The following is a 15,650-nucleotide window of genomic DNA, read 5'->3' on the forward strand; positions in this document are numbered from 1 at the left end:
AAAAATAAATTGAATAAGTTCTGGAAAATTGGAAAGGAATTAATTACAGTTGTGAAAGAATACAAATATCTAGGAGTGAGTATAAACGAATATAAGGCTGAAATTTCATATAGAGAAAAACTGAAGATTAAAATGGGAATGCCATGCTCTCAGTCCAAACTATGGTCAATTCTCGGGCAAAGCTATTGTAATGTATTATAAACAAAAAATCATTCCTACTATTACATACGGTGCATCTTGCAAAATAGTTAGCAAAGGACTAGACTCGATCTTCTTGGAAGGCATATATTGGAAAACGCTATTAAACCTCCATCAGAGCTTCCCAATGGCCATAATACGCCATGAACTTGGTCTCACTTCCCTGGAGGCACATGTCAACTAGAACTCATTGATGCTATATGCCAAATGTCATCAGGTTGAACGTTATAAAAACACAGATATCGGTATATTAAATAAGTCATTAGACTCAGAGGAACAAATATGATACATGGGAGGGAAGAAACATGCAGAGAACACATGCACAATGCTGACATTAGCTTAAAATTGCCCATTGAGAATCCTACGAGAGCTAAATTGAAATGATGGACATCAGACTGGATTACTACCAGGAACAAGTGTCAGACGTATAAGTGATTCCCCTTAGAAAATGTCCCTCACATAAAATTCAATCATGTATCGAAATATGTTGAAAAGCATCCTAGTATTCAATTTTGAACAGACATCATGAGATTCAGATTTAACTTGGTCCCGGTAAGGGAAGTGCAGTACAAATGGAACCTGATTACAATTAATACTTGCAGATATTGTGTAAGTGGAGACATTAAAACATATCATGTTGGAGTGTGAGAATCTTAGCACTGTCAGGCGTGAACATTTTGGCAAATTCTTTAAAGAATATAAAATCATTAACTTAGATATATTGTGGTCAATGATGTGTCAGGCTGGTAGTGTATCCTTGCATCTCGCTATGATTCGTTATCTGAGTAAAGTAGGCATATTAGAGGATAAAAAGAAATATTGAAATATAGTACCATCATCCTAGTGGTGAGTAAAATACCAATGGTTTTAGAAATCTAATTGTGATTTTAATATACCAGAAACCCATGTTATGTTTTATGTGAATGTAAAACACTTCAGTTAGACTGGAGTGCATTTTAGATAGAGTGATGCTTATTTTTAGATGATTGTTGTTTTAATTGTTTAATATTGCTCCCTTGTGACTGTACTGAATTATTGAAAATGTTATTGTTTTAAAAATAATTGGGAAAGTTGTATTACAACTAAATCAAATAAAAAAATAATAATTGCATTTTGAACTGCTCATACTCATTTGGAAGTACTGCTAACCTGTAGCTATACTGCCACTCCAAAGCCTGAATATTCATCCAGTAGTGCTCCTGCTAAGTAATAATTTATGGGGTTATATAAGACAAAGAAAAGCCTTTGGACAGGACAGCCACAGACTTTCTGTGGATTGAGAAATTGTATTTAAGCAGCAGCTGGAGAGCTATCTGTTTTCCATGTTAACCATACACTCCCTTACTGCTGGTTGTTGGGCTGATAAACTGACAGGTGTAGCTAGTGGGCTTACAAAGTGGTGGGACATAATTAATGTAATCAACTAATGTAGCAAGCTAGTGCAGCAATGGAGCGTGAAATTGACTGGTGGGAAAGGGAGACAGTTTTTGAAAAAACACTGTCAAAATCACACTTATAGCACCATGATTTTTCCAAAATAACCAGAAAAGTACATTTGTTTCTTAGTGATCTAAATGGCTACCGAATACTGTACCGCTAATAAGCTACGGCCAGCGGCAAGCAGGAGGGATGCAAATACCCAGTATAGCATAACATTACATAACAAACAAATGAAAAGCATTTTCAATTCCAACATACCCTTTTAAACAATTAAATGTGTGGTTTTATTCCATTACTGTCTGAGTTGCATTTAGTAGAAATGCAGTATGGACAGAAAATACTGCAGTAAAAATGAAAGACACATTATAGCAGCTGCAAAGTGGTGAGAGTACCTGGGTATATGATAGCACTGCCTTGTGAATGCCTAATATTGATACACAAGCATAAACTGTTGGCTTTTCCAATGTTTTTTTTTTAACAGGACTTCAGTGAAGGACAGGCATAGTGCTAATAAATCAAGTGGCTGAAGGCTGAAGGTGAAAAACAAGCTTCCATATATTGAATGGGTCAATCCTTGCTGTTCCCATTACAAGCGTCCGATCGCAAAGTTGCTAAGAATCTCGAGGGGGCCTTGTAATGGGAACAGCAGGGATTAACCCATTCAATATATGGAAGCTTGTTTTTCACATTATGTGACAGGGGCATTCACATGATTCCAAGACAAACTATTAGCCCTGATTTGAAAAAGGTCCTTGGAGGACCGAAACACGTGTCATCGTTTTTAAGGGCATCTTTTTCGAATAATAAACATTTTTCTGCAAAGATTTGGCGCAGTCTCTTTCCGGGTTACTTATACCTCACATCACAAAAAACAAGACACTACATACAACACAGTCACCTAATCATTTCTGCAATCTTCGACAGCCACTGCTCAGCATCAGTGTCTACTTAAAAATGAATGTTTTTAGGTTCTTTCTAAAAGCCATGTAACTAGGCTCCAGCCTGAGAGCCAGAGGGAGGCTGTTCCACTTCCCTGCTGTATGAGTAGGGAAGGATCTGCCTAAAGCTTTAGCACATCTATGAGCTGGCATTTTGATCTTTCCCCATTGCCTCTGATCTTAATGCACGATTGGGATGATATGGCATCAGTTTTTCCTTAAGATACTTAGGAGCCTGGCCAAAAAGGCATTTTTGTGCTAACGTCATAGCCTTAAACTGGATTCGATCTTCGGTCCTAAGCCAGTGCAGAGCAATGCTATCCTTAGAGATATATTTGCTCTTTGTTTCGCCTTTGATGATTCTAATGGCGTTATTCTCAATAACCTGACATTTTTCCAAGCAGATCGTATTTGCCCCTAACATAAGGGCCTTGCCATAATCCACTCAGGAATGGCTGAATGGCTTTAAGTAGGCGGAGATAGTAGGAACTACATTTGTGCAAGTATTTCACCTGAGCCTCCGAGCCCACTAATGTCTCCATAACCAGCCCTAGGGTTTTTATTTGCCCTGTCACCTGAATTTAGGTGTCTTTGATGCGAAAGAATGTATACTCTTGACCCATTTTCGCTCTGGCTTGTTGGGAGACAAAAATCATTAGCACAGTCTCATTACTATTAAGACACATCCAATTTCTCATCATCTAATTCTCGATGATGTTGTACAGTGACGAGATTTTTGTGCTATCCTTTTTATAGTCACCCTCCAGTTCTACCACTAACTGGGTATCAATTCAAAACCTTGATTTATTATTGTACTCTTTTATAGAGTTGAAGTAAAGTTGAAGTGGCCTCAAGCCCAAGGATCGAATTTCTCCAGCACTGAAATCTCTCCATTGGCTCCCAGTGGCTGCAAGGATGAAGTTCAAGACACTTTGCATTGTCCACAAGGCCTTCTATCTCCAGCTTTCTCTTCCAAAGTATCTTCCTACTTGAGCTCTTCGCTTCTTGCCAACAACTTCTTGAGGGGCTGTCGCTTTTCCAAGCAAAGAGTCGGGGGCAGATCTATCTCTCTTTGGCTGGCGCCTCCCTCTGGAACAGCCTCCCTGCCTCTCTGAAACTGAAACACCTCAAGACTTTCCTATTTGCTTATGCCTTCTCTCTTCCTCTACCTTGCTGATCTGTCTGATACTGCACTGGTTACTGGTTACCTGGCTACCATCTGAACCATGGCCCAGGTCCTGCACTCCCAGTTGCACACCTGCACTGACTCCTGACAACCCTGCTCTTGGGGCTATATCTACAACCCTAGAGCCCCCTTACCTGCACGTATCTATCACGTGTTGTCTGCCCTTAACCTTGCATTGCCACTTGCGTGACCTTAATCTCACTGGGCCTAGTAAAATCGTTGTCATTTTCCCCCTTGTGCCCCTCCCTTGCCTCGTCGCGCCTTGAAACACTTGTGCATAGGCACACTATAAATAAAATATCATATCATATCAAACATCTTCAAAAATAAATATGAAACATGAAAATGATGAAAGTGAGGAGATGATTACAGTTCAGATAAAGACATTTATTTTTGAAGATGTTTACTACAACTCTATAAAAGACTACAGTAAACATCAAGGTTTTGAATGTAATATTGTTGTCCAATGGGCGCTTTTGTACCTATTAACTACACAATTTTCATTTCAACAGACGCCTAATGTGTTTTGCACGGGAGACGCTTCCATCCTCCATGGCTTAATACGCGCATCTTTGGAAGTTAGATTAGGGGTTGGTACAATATATCGCTAATGCTTTACAGGTGATAACCCCGAGATATGGAAGAACACAGAGCAGAGGAGAATCAATACGCGTGTAGCATGGTTACAAAGAACCAGAAATGATAACCACAGAGCAAAATTGCCCTGAAGTGCGGCAGCCGTTTCCAGGAACCCGGCCGAGAGTACAGCTGACCTTTGCTACCAGAGCAATCGTTGGCTTTGACATTGTGCGCCGGCCATTTGCAGTGGGTGCCGCATTTTCTATGTGTTCATACATTTTGTTCCGTATTTTTCAGTCGTCAACCTAAGTGGTGGGCTGAGCCACGGCTCTGCTCTAAGTGACATCTGCCGCCACTGAGATCTCCGGATGATTATAATTTTCTGCAGACTTGATTGGCCCTGCCATTTCTGCCGAATCGCTCAGCCAACCTTTGCGTGTTTACTTAAACATCCCTTACCCTGACAATGTGTGCTCTTTGCCGGCAGCCTGTTGTGGAAAATGACCTTTAGCGAATTGGGGAAACTTCCCACTGAGCCCTGGGAGCCCGCGTGAGCTTCTGTTTAGTTTGGTGTGTGAAGCTGGGGCTCGGGAATTGCACAGCCTATACTGCTCACCTGTATCTGCAGCAGTATCGTTACACTGATGTATTGAAATGCACCGATCTTTGTAGATGCCCCACCTGCCAAAAGGTGTATTTAATACGTATATTAAAATGTTAACACTATGTTGTAAGAGTTTGGTGAAAATAATGACCGTGTGTTTCAACAGAACGTTTGAGTTAGGCTAGGGGGTGTCGTATTGACAGGCTGTTCATAGGGTGCATGGTTCGGACGTCAGAATCAGCATGCGGTTTTCCCCATTCACCCTCTTTTTGCAATTTTCTATTTATTTGTTGTTTTTCATAGTGTACGCATCGGACATAAATTCCAGTTCCAATCGAAAAGTATTTCCAGGTCTGAGGAAGGCTGCTGGCGCATTTACAGTCCCGGGCGGATTTAAACCAGGAGCTAGATCAGGCTAATGTAGATGTAATTCATTTAACTCAAAATAGTGACTTTAAGTCAGAGGTCCCTTGGCTGAAATCGGACCCCCATATCCCCCTTATTCGACTCTTGACCAATCATCTACTGTAATGCTTGCTGCACAGTCTACATGCCAGCCTTGGGCAGATGCTCCTGCAACTAAAGGAGAGGTATTTATTTTCTGTGGGTGTTCTCTTTATTTATTTATTTAATTATGTTTGCATTTGTAGAGCGCCTTAACCCAGGGGCCTTAGCCCTGGGCCCACTTGACTTCGTTAACATGCTCCCGTGGACCAGGTGAATGTGTGACCAGTTATAGTCCATTGTATACTTGTACCTAGCCCAGCCAAATTCCCTCGTCTATTGTGTGAGAGTGCACAGTGATATGCACACATAAAACATGCCTGGGTTTTACACACAACAAAATAAACTGTGTGATAAGGCTACAGCTTGCAGTCATTGTTTGGCAAGGGCACGCCGCATGTGATGGTATGTGTAATGCAAACGACCTGAAATGCTACGAAAAGGATACAATGCATTTTTCTGTGTGTAACAAGCAGACATTATAGAAATAAAGTATGCAGTTTAAATAGAAAAGAGGTTTATTTTGTGATGTCGCGTGTGGCATTGGAAGTTTCACTTGGTAAATGCGTGTGTAGGGATTTGAGTCCAGTTCCACCCCTGTGAATCTATCATACAGGTGCATTCACTAGATAGACGGATTTTACTAGGTAGATGTGTTCCGGGCAATAAAGCAGAATTCACTGTATCACAGTGAGTACTAGTACATTTGCAATATTTTAAAGAATATTACCCAAACTAAATGGTATTCATTTTATTGACTGAGTAAATATGAAGGACAAAAATACCCCTGCCAGTATTCAAACCTATAAATTGGTTCTCTTTTGCTACAAAACAGTACATTGAACACTAATTAACTCCTGAATATGAAAAGCCAAAAGTCTAATTTCATGCACACGTCTGTTTCTTAAAAACATGCTGAAATGGAGCTCTCAGGCCATGCTCTAAAAATCTTTGATATTCTTGCCCATGTCATTTTGCATTACTGTTTTGTAAATTCAGGGCTGCATTCACCAGAAAGCATTTTATTGTGTGCCTTAAACACAGGATCTGCATGTTTCCTCACACTTGACATGGCACAACTTGACTTCTATATAAAAAAAAGACGCCATGCTTCTACGACTTTCAGACTTATCCACAACTGAAAAGAACATGTGTGACAGTCTCACCTGCTTTTAGTTCTTGGTTGGCACATGCAAGTATTTTGGTACTTTGCATATTGTGCATAACATTTGAAAATGGTCAAAGAAAGGTGTTTACGTCCCTTGAGCAGATGCCTGACAGAGCATTCTGCTGTATCTCACCTCTCGTGGCACTGCCATGGAACATTACGGAACCGTAGCGAGAGGCACAAGAGTGAACCGTAAGGAGAAAATGGTTGGACACATGTGATCCAGGCTTACTTTAAATCTTGCCACACTTGGGTCCCTTAAGTTCCGATATCACTGGGGCCAATAAGCTTTAAGGATGCGTGCAGAATACTAGCAAGTGACCCTGCCACAACCATTGCCAGCAGACATTGAACAGGTGCTCCCTTTGGAGAACCTCTCGATTCCCCTTCTCAAATTTGATTCCATGTCTCTTGTTTCTCTTTTTTCCCCTTCTTATTCAACACCGCACAATGATTGGCTCCTCTTCATTCCCCTGGCGTTTTTTCTCCTCCGCTAGGTGATTCTGATGTTTCAGCCACCTGGAATATCTCCCTTTCTTCCTAGCCTATGTCTTTACTTATGCTTAAGTCTTCCGTGGGATCGTTCCCCTACTGTGCCCTTCCATGGGTCTCTCTCTGCTGCTATGGGCCACCTCTCTTTCCTTCTCTGCATAATTGTTCTGCCCCCTTTTTCTTTTATTTCCCCCCCTCAGGCTGTATGAAAATGTCATCCTCTCTCCTGCCCAATGCGTCACTACCTTCTTGGATTCCCAGGTCTTTCTAACCTCTCTCTAGCATTGTCCTGTCATCTTTAACTCTCCCCTTCAGACCTATATCACTAGCTTGGCTCTCCTCTTACAGCTCACAATCTCTCCCATCTTCTCTCCTCTCTACTTTCTACTCAACATATTTGTTACCAGCTTTCCCTACAATGCCTCTAGGCAACATTCGAACTCCTCCCACATGCTCGAGCTTCCTCACTCTCTTCTCCTCTGACACTCTCTCCTGCCCAATTTGCTTTCCTGCTCTTTCATTTTCCTCACCTGGGCCAGATACTGCTGTCTATCTTTCCAACCCGCCACTGAAATTGACACTGCGGATACCTTGAATCCTCTACGGAACCCGCATTGGGTCCGTGAATGACAACGTTTAATCAGCTGTGGTGCATGAACCCCTCAATTCTGGGATTGACTATTGAAGCTGAAATTCATGTCTTGAGCTGGTGCTTCTTGAGCTACAAGCGGCAGCACGTCTGCACTTGGCGAACTAGTAAGAAGGGTGTCTATCATCTTCCCATTCAGAATACTGTGGTACACACTGCAGCACTGTGAGCTGTCTGGAATGATGCCCATTTGTGTGGTGCTTGTTAAACTCTACTGAAAGTCCACATGAGCCTCTGACTGCCACAACCGGGAAGTTGTGTACAGTTTCTCCCACATCAAACCATTACACAATATTAGGTGGCTGCACACACTGGGCCCTTCCGGCAACGGCCTTGCATGTGGGTCTAGATGCCACAAGCCTGTTCACTTGTGAACAAACCTGAGGATTTCTATATTTGAACAAACAATGTAACAATGCAGCTCTTTGTGCTTTTGACAATGAGCATGATCATTCTCATAGACTGGCCACTATTTGGAGTTACTGGAGACTGGTATTAAACATTGCTCATGGGCGATAAGTTTCATAACATGAGAAGCTCAGAGTGTTCAGACAAACACTACTTCCTGGGTTATGCTGACTTTTCAAGTAAACAGAAAGATTGCTTCATGTCTTTGAGTCTCTAAGTTCTAGTCAACCTGAGTGAGGGAAAGGGGTGCCCAATGGCGTGTCCAGACTCTTTTGACTGGGGTGGCCCAAGTGGGGCACTGATTTATGCAGGGGTGGCATGAAGTACAAGCACACACAGAGATAATGATCATAGGTTAGGCTAGTGGGGTGGCACATGGGTGGCCAATCAGATTCCAGGGCTAGCATGTGCCCCCCCAGGCAACTCCCTGGACACATCTCTGAGTGACCTAAGAGCTATTTTAACTCTTCGACCATCACAAATGATCTGTTGTCCCCTAAATCTGGTTGGAATGTCCAAGTCCTGGTCTGAGTCCTTTATGCCCAAGTCTCCCTCCCTGTTGAAGCTCCAATCTTTTTACTTATATGTTTCCCTAATAACAATGTATTTTTTATATAGCGCTATACACCCATAGGTCTCAGAGTGCTGAAATAACAGAAGACATTATTATCCCACATAGTGGTACTCAGTTTATCGACCTCAGAAGGATGAAAGGCTGAGTTGACCCTGCCGGGATTCGAATCTGGGATCGCGCCCATTTATTTAATAGTGTTTTATAGGCTCTCTCAGAATGTTCCTATAAACTGTGCCTTTTAATTTAGATAGCCTGGTCAAATTGCCATATGCCCACATTTCCACTATATATAATGCCATTGGTCTAACCATAGCATTAATGATTAATCAGTGGTAGACTTGCTTCCTCTGCTTGGTCAAAGGTCTGAATAGCAATCTAAATTTAAAGAACCTGGATTTTTGTCCAATGTTGGGACCTACACTACTGCACATTATCTGAAATTTGAACACAGTTATAGACAAGTTCAACGGTACCTTTCATTGGTAGCTAACCACTTTAATTCGAATATCTTGATCGATGAGTACATTGCATAATCTTTGTTTTCATTCTAAGTGTATTTGATTTGGAAACACATTGCAGAGCAGCAAGTAATCCCTGGAGGCCTATTTCTGCTGTGTCCATTAAGATTAGATCGTCTACATAGGCAATCCACGTGAAGGGTCAACCTCCCAACCTTGGCAGAAGGCATGTGTCAGTGGCGGAGTTCACATATAAGTATAGATATAGGATCGGGCGACCACACAACTTTGTTTCAGTCAGGCCATAGTATGTTGGCATTTCATCGGAAACTGGTCATCAGTTATCTGATCAGACCTGAAACATGACGGCCTCATGCACAATCTTTAAGAAGTAGAGTAGCACTGGGTGAATGCCCCATCTTTGTAGATGAGCCTATAACTTTGTGTGATTGAGCTGGTCAAAAGCAGCACCAAAATCTATACATGCTGCATATGCTGCGTTTTGTTTCTGATTTATGGCCTTTTTTGGCAATCACAGTTAAACTGCAGATGTTAGTGGCTGTTCTCATTCCTGCCATTCAGCCTGTGTGTCCCATAGACAACAGCTGGGAGTTGTCTGTCCAATAATTCCATGCAACTACTAAACATTTGGCAAACATTTTTAGTAAGTGCCAAGCAAAGCAACGAATTGGTATATTCCTCCTTAGTCGACCAAGGAGGAATAGAGCCCAGGGTACACATTGCATTGAAGAGTAGCATGTCAAGATTTTTCCCACAGGAATGGATCAGATTTGAGTAGCATTGCAGAGCTGATCAGGATCTGGGTCACTAGAATTCTTCAAATGTATTATTTTCTGGATACCTCCAAGGTCTTTAAAATCCATAACCAAGGTAGTAGCAGATCTCCTGGTCTCACAAAATGTTTACTTTACGCATTTCTCCCATACATTTGCAGACATGGTATTGCTCTTTTTGAACCCAATGTATGTTTCAGTGCATTCACTAATGGACAACATGCATCGCTGTAACTTGTTGTCATCAACATCTGCATAGAATGCCATTGCACAAAGATGACTGCTTCCGTTGCCAAAAACAGTTTCGATATTCCAATGTGAGGTTAGGAAGGAGTCTCATGCATTTCCTCCGAGTCAACTGTACACATTTTACTATTTGCCTCATAGTCTGATGCGCGCAGTCCTTCGTTTTAACTCTAACTCAACCGCATATGGTTTTCACAGTTGATATGTAATTCATTCACATAGCCCAGCCTATTTGAAGAATACTTTTCTGGCAGTTTCTGTTGTACTTCTGGATTGGTTGTCAAAGCATTTGCAATGAGATAATGCATAATCCTAATGGCCTTACTGATCTCCTACATTTATTGTCATTCTTAGTGCCTCTAGCTCAGTTACTAGATAAACTAATGTTAAGGCACGAGTGGAGTGAAAGTCAAAGACAAATTGCCATTTTCATTGAAATGTTAATACCTAAATGATTAGTATGCTGAATTTTTTATCAGAGTACAAATACATGTGATCAATTATGGAAGAAGATTTAGTTGCTACTCTAACAAAGTTTGCCTGCATGTGCCCTGCTGTTGCTGTTCTACCATTTACCATTCTCAATTTCAAGCACAAAAGAGGCTTCAGTCAGATCTTCCTTTTCATATTACCTCATTTCTTTCAAAAATTCACTTCTTCAAGGCACCACGTATAGTTCAACTGGCAATTGTCATCATCCTCCCACTCAATTTGCATGGAATACCTGGAGCTAAATCTCATAACACTGTGATCTGATCACTGGAGTTGCTTAATTGCCATTTGGATACTGTTTCTATAGTAGATTCTGCCAGGCTTGATGTTAGGTGTATACTACGGGGTAATAGGCATTTAAGATAAGAATTCTGTATTTTATTTATTTATTTATTTATATTTATATAGCGCGCAAGCAGCCCAAGGGCATTGAGGCGCTGTTACTTGCAAGAACTTAGTTACACAGGTACAGGCATAGTAGCGATCGCTGATACATTATGGATATTACAGAACATAATGCTGTTGTTACAGACATTGCACTTGGTCATTGTGTTACAGCTTATGCATTGGGTCATGTGGTAAGTATTCATGCTAATGTGCGGGGTCTTATGAGAAGAGGATGGTTTTCATAGCTTTACGGAAGGTGGTGAGGGAGGCCTCACCTCAGATCGTGGGTGGAAGGGCATTCCAGTGAATGGGTGCGAGATAGGGGAAACTGGATCCACCCGCTCTGGCTTTTTTACTAGTGGCACAGAAAGCATGTTGGTATACAGTGATCTAGTTGGCCTGGTAGTAGAGACGGGGTGGATTCTTTTTGAGAGGTAGGCAGGAGCAGTGAGGTGAATGCACTTGTGGGTCAGTGTCAGAGCTTTAAAGACAATCCTTTCCTTTTTTGGGAGCCAGTGGGCTAGTTTCCTGGCCTCAGAAATGTGTTCTCTTTTAGCAATGCCTTGGGCTGCCCGGAGAGCATTGTTCTGTATTACTTGTAGTCTCTCTAGGTTTTTATTGGAGGTTCCTAGAAAGAGTACATTGCAGTAGTCTAGCCTAGAGCCGGTGATGGCTCTGGCTATGTTGGTGCAGTTCTCTTTGGAGAGAAAGGGTCTGACTCGTTGATAGGTTTAGCATGATATGCAGCTGCGGAGGCTATTGCATTGACTTGTCTGTCCATGGATAGGCTGGAATCCAGGTAGACTCCAAGAGTTTTGGCAGAATCTGAGACAGGAATTTTAATGGTGTCGATGGTGAAGTGGCTGAATTGTGAGTCTAGGTTTTTTAGCATGTCGGGGGAACCTACCAGGAGGATTTCAGTCTTGTCGGAGTTGAGGCATAGTCCATTGTCTGCCATCCAGGCTTGGATGGTGTTGTATAGGTTGTTGAGGGTCAGGGAGTCGGCGTCATCGTTACCAGTGAGGGTGATGAGGATCTGTGTATCGTCGGCGTAGTTGGTGTAGGAGATGCCCATAGCGTTGAGTATGAGGAAGAGGGGCCGTGTGAAGATGTTGTAGAGGGTGGGGGAGAGGCAGAAGCCTTGGGGCACTCCACAGAGTATGATGGTTGGTAAGGCGGAGGCTAGGTCGGAGAATACTTGCATGGTTCTGTCTTGTAAGAAGGAAGTCATCCATGCTGTGGCCTCTGGGGAAAATTTGGCAGTGGAGGAAAGGTGGTGGCATAGGACGTCATGATCTACGAGGTCGAAGGCCGCGGATAAGTAAAGGAGTAGGAGAAGTGCTGGTTTACCCATGTTTCTAGCGTCGTCCATCTGGTTTTTCAGGTCAAGAAGGGCCTATGTCTATGTCTGTGTACTGTCCTATGTCTAGAAGAAGAAGGATCCCAACTGCAAGAATGTTCTTAGTTGTTTTTTTTCCATCCTTCTTTATGGACAGGTGATTTCTAGCATCCATTAACTCACTGGTCACTGTTAGGATGGCACCTGGATTCCTTGGTAGCTAATTCATGAATAAAGACATAGGGCCTCATTATAAGTTTGCCGTTCTGGGAACTACGGTACCGGTAAGTATATCGGTACCATAGTTCTCGGACCAGCAAACAGACCTGGCGGACAGAAAGGCACCCGCGAGCACAGCATGTCGGATGCACCGACATCTGCTGTAATGGCCCGGTAATTGCCCATTTGCGGGCACCAGAAACAAATTGCAAAATTGGCGGCAGCCTGCCGGTTTTACAGGCAAAGGCTATCGCCAAACCTGTAATGAGGACCATAGTTACTTATCCTGAATTCACTATAAGGCCATTATTCCTGCAAACTTATAATGTCATAAAAAGAGAGAAACTTTACACATTACCACTAGAATTCAATGATAATATTTCAACAGAGGATGATTCATCATGAAGGTTCTGGGATTAACTGGGATTGCAACACACCTGATAACAATATCCCACCCTTCCCTTTCTTATCCGGGTCTGTGGCTCAGTGGACTAATGCATCCACTACAGGGGCCTATGTTTGACCTCATGGTCACAGGTTCGAATGCCTTCCGGGGTCGATAAAATGAGTACCATTAAGTTGGGTGACAATAAACATCTCTTATTAGCACCAATATGCCCCTTCGGGGGTGAACGTGTGCTTTACAAATACACCTGTTATGTTATATTGACCAATTTACAGCGTCCTGCTCACTCCCCTAAGCAATCTATGTCCCTTCTGACCTTTGGTGATAATTCTTTCATCAATCCCCCAGCCCATAATTTTCCAATTTTAGAGCCAAGCACAAAAATGGGTGAGTTTAACTTTTTATGTTAATAAGTCATTTGTTTTGTTCAAACTACCTTTGTCGTAAGATACCACATCAACCCGCATGTGACTCAGACAGTCTCTGTTGCCCATCACCAACTCAGATGAAAGTTTGTTATAAAAATAAATGTAATCTCTTTGAGGGTCTGAGTCCCTGGGGAACTCCATGTAGTTGATGTATTTAGTTTCGAGTTCTTGCAGGGCAGGATAAGATGATTCGCATCAAACGCCTCTGAGTGATTCAGTGGTCATGGGTTCTCATCCAGAAACAGATTCATCATTACAATAATTTTGGATACAGGTTCATAGATGGAATTATCACCAGTGATAGATATTTCACGTAAGTCGAGACCACTGTCTGTAGCTCCAGAAGAACATGGATAGTGGTTAATTCATGTTCAAGCCCTAATGATTGTCTACAGATACAGATACAGTCTATTGACCTAAAATTCCATACCTTTTCACAGATCTTTTGAGATTAGTCCAACTTTGCCTGATTTTTCCTGTATGTGTTGACAGTTTCTGTTTCAATGGGGGCATCGTGAGTGGACTTCCTTTTTAGTTGCTTCAACCATATTATCCAAGTTCCTTTAACTGTATTATCCAATTCCCAGATTTGGAAAAAGTTCTTAGATTCTAACTGAAACTTAGTAGGTTTTCCACATTTATTTCTCTTTTGTGTGCCTTTACAAAAAGTCTCTTCTAGGATGACGATATGAATTATCAGCTCAGTATACCTGTTAATTGCATTGTGATTCTCTGGTTGAGAACATATGTCTTTAATAGTTTTTTTTACAAATGTACCCTGCTTGATTTCTTTATTTTGATTTGCTCAGCTTTGCATTTATGGTATTCTTACTTTTTTTTAAAATTCAGTGCACCATTATGAATAAAGGAATGGTCATTACCTCCTAAATTAAGTGTCCTATCTTGTATCATTTCTACAGCACTTCGATTGGATATGTTTCCATATAGCATAGAATATTTTATCGGTCCGTCTCAGTGGAGATTTGATCAATATAGTGCACATTCTCATCTTGAAGAACCACAGCCCTCACACCCTTAGACAGTTATAGGCCAGCAGTGGTCTGCACAACTACTTTCAACATGTACCAATTTTAATGGCAGACAATCTAGCATCTAGAGGCAAGATACAATCATATGAGACATTGTTTGTTGGGATGAACTCAGTCACATCATGTTGAGATATGTGGGATATCATTGCTCTTCTTTTATGATTCCTCTTTAGTGAATCCAAAGATGTGTAAATTATGTAGTCATTCTCTTTCTTGCCGGAACCATCCATTGCTCTGTTATTAAGGACAGAAGAGTTAGTAACCTCTCATTCAAATTGCCCAGTGAATTAGGCAATTAAGCTAAATGCGATACATCAGGACTTATTATATTTTCATTCAGTATCAAGATGTTATGTATTGTCCAATTAAATCTTGTTCCAAGAAAAGCATAGTCAAACACCCCTGTTCGGAAACTAAGTTTTGATGTACTTTTTAGGGAGATACTTGATAAAATGTAATCTTTCCTTTTAAATGGTTACAAGAAACATTCTATGTTGCATTCTGAGAAATTGCCTAATTATTGGCAAGCTCTGCGTTATCGCTTTCACGCTTTTTAAATGATGCTCTTTGGACTTCACAGGAAGGGGACTTTTTAATGGGCAAAGCAGTTCTTGCATGGTTTAATTCTTGTATTACTTACGCTTTAATTATATAGCATTGTCTCAATCCCTAGGGTCACTTGCAATTGTAGACAATAACAAGTTGGTTACTTCACCACAATGAAAAAAACAAATAGAGCAGTAAGCATTACCAGAGCACTCACTGCAATCTATGGAATAGATTAGATGTGAAAGGTCAGCCCAAAGTTATTTTGAGAGTCCACGGGGTAGATATTGCCAAGCGTCTGACCTTGGAGACACTTTGCTCTTCTCAATCCAATTTGTGGACCCATGTCGTTTTGAATTTTCATATACAGTGTTGTGTCCACTCTCCAAGGAGTTCCTGGCATCCTCTTCCTCACACTGCACAAGTTACATTTTAGAACACAGGTAGAAACATTTGCCACTTACATCGCTTACATATGAGGTTTTGAATTTTCATGAGCAGCATGACACCCACCCTCCAGGGCTGTCATGGTGTCCCTCTACTCAA

This window comes from Ambystoma mexicanum, chromosome 5q, assembly GCF_040938575.1.
Source record: "Ambystoma mexicanum isolate Mex_15411 chromosome 5q, UKY_AmexF1_1, whole genome shotgun sequence".
Taxonomy (NCBI): domain Eukaryota; kingdom Metazoa; phylum Chordata; class Amphibia; order Caudata; family Ambystomatidae; genus Ambystoma; species Ambystoma mexicanum.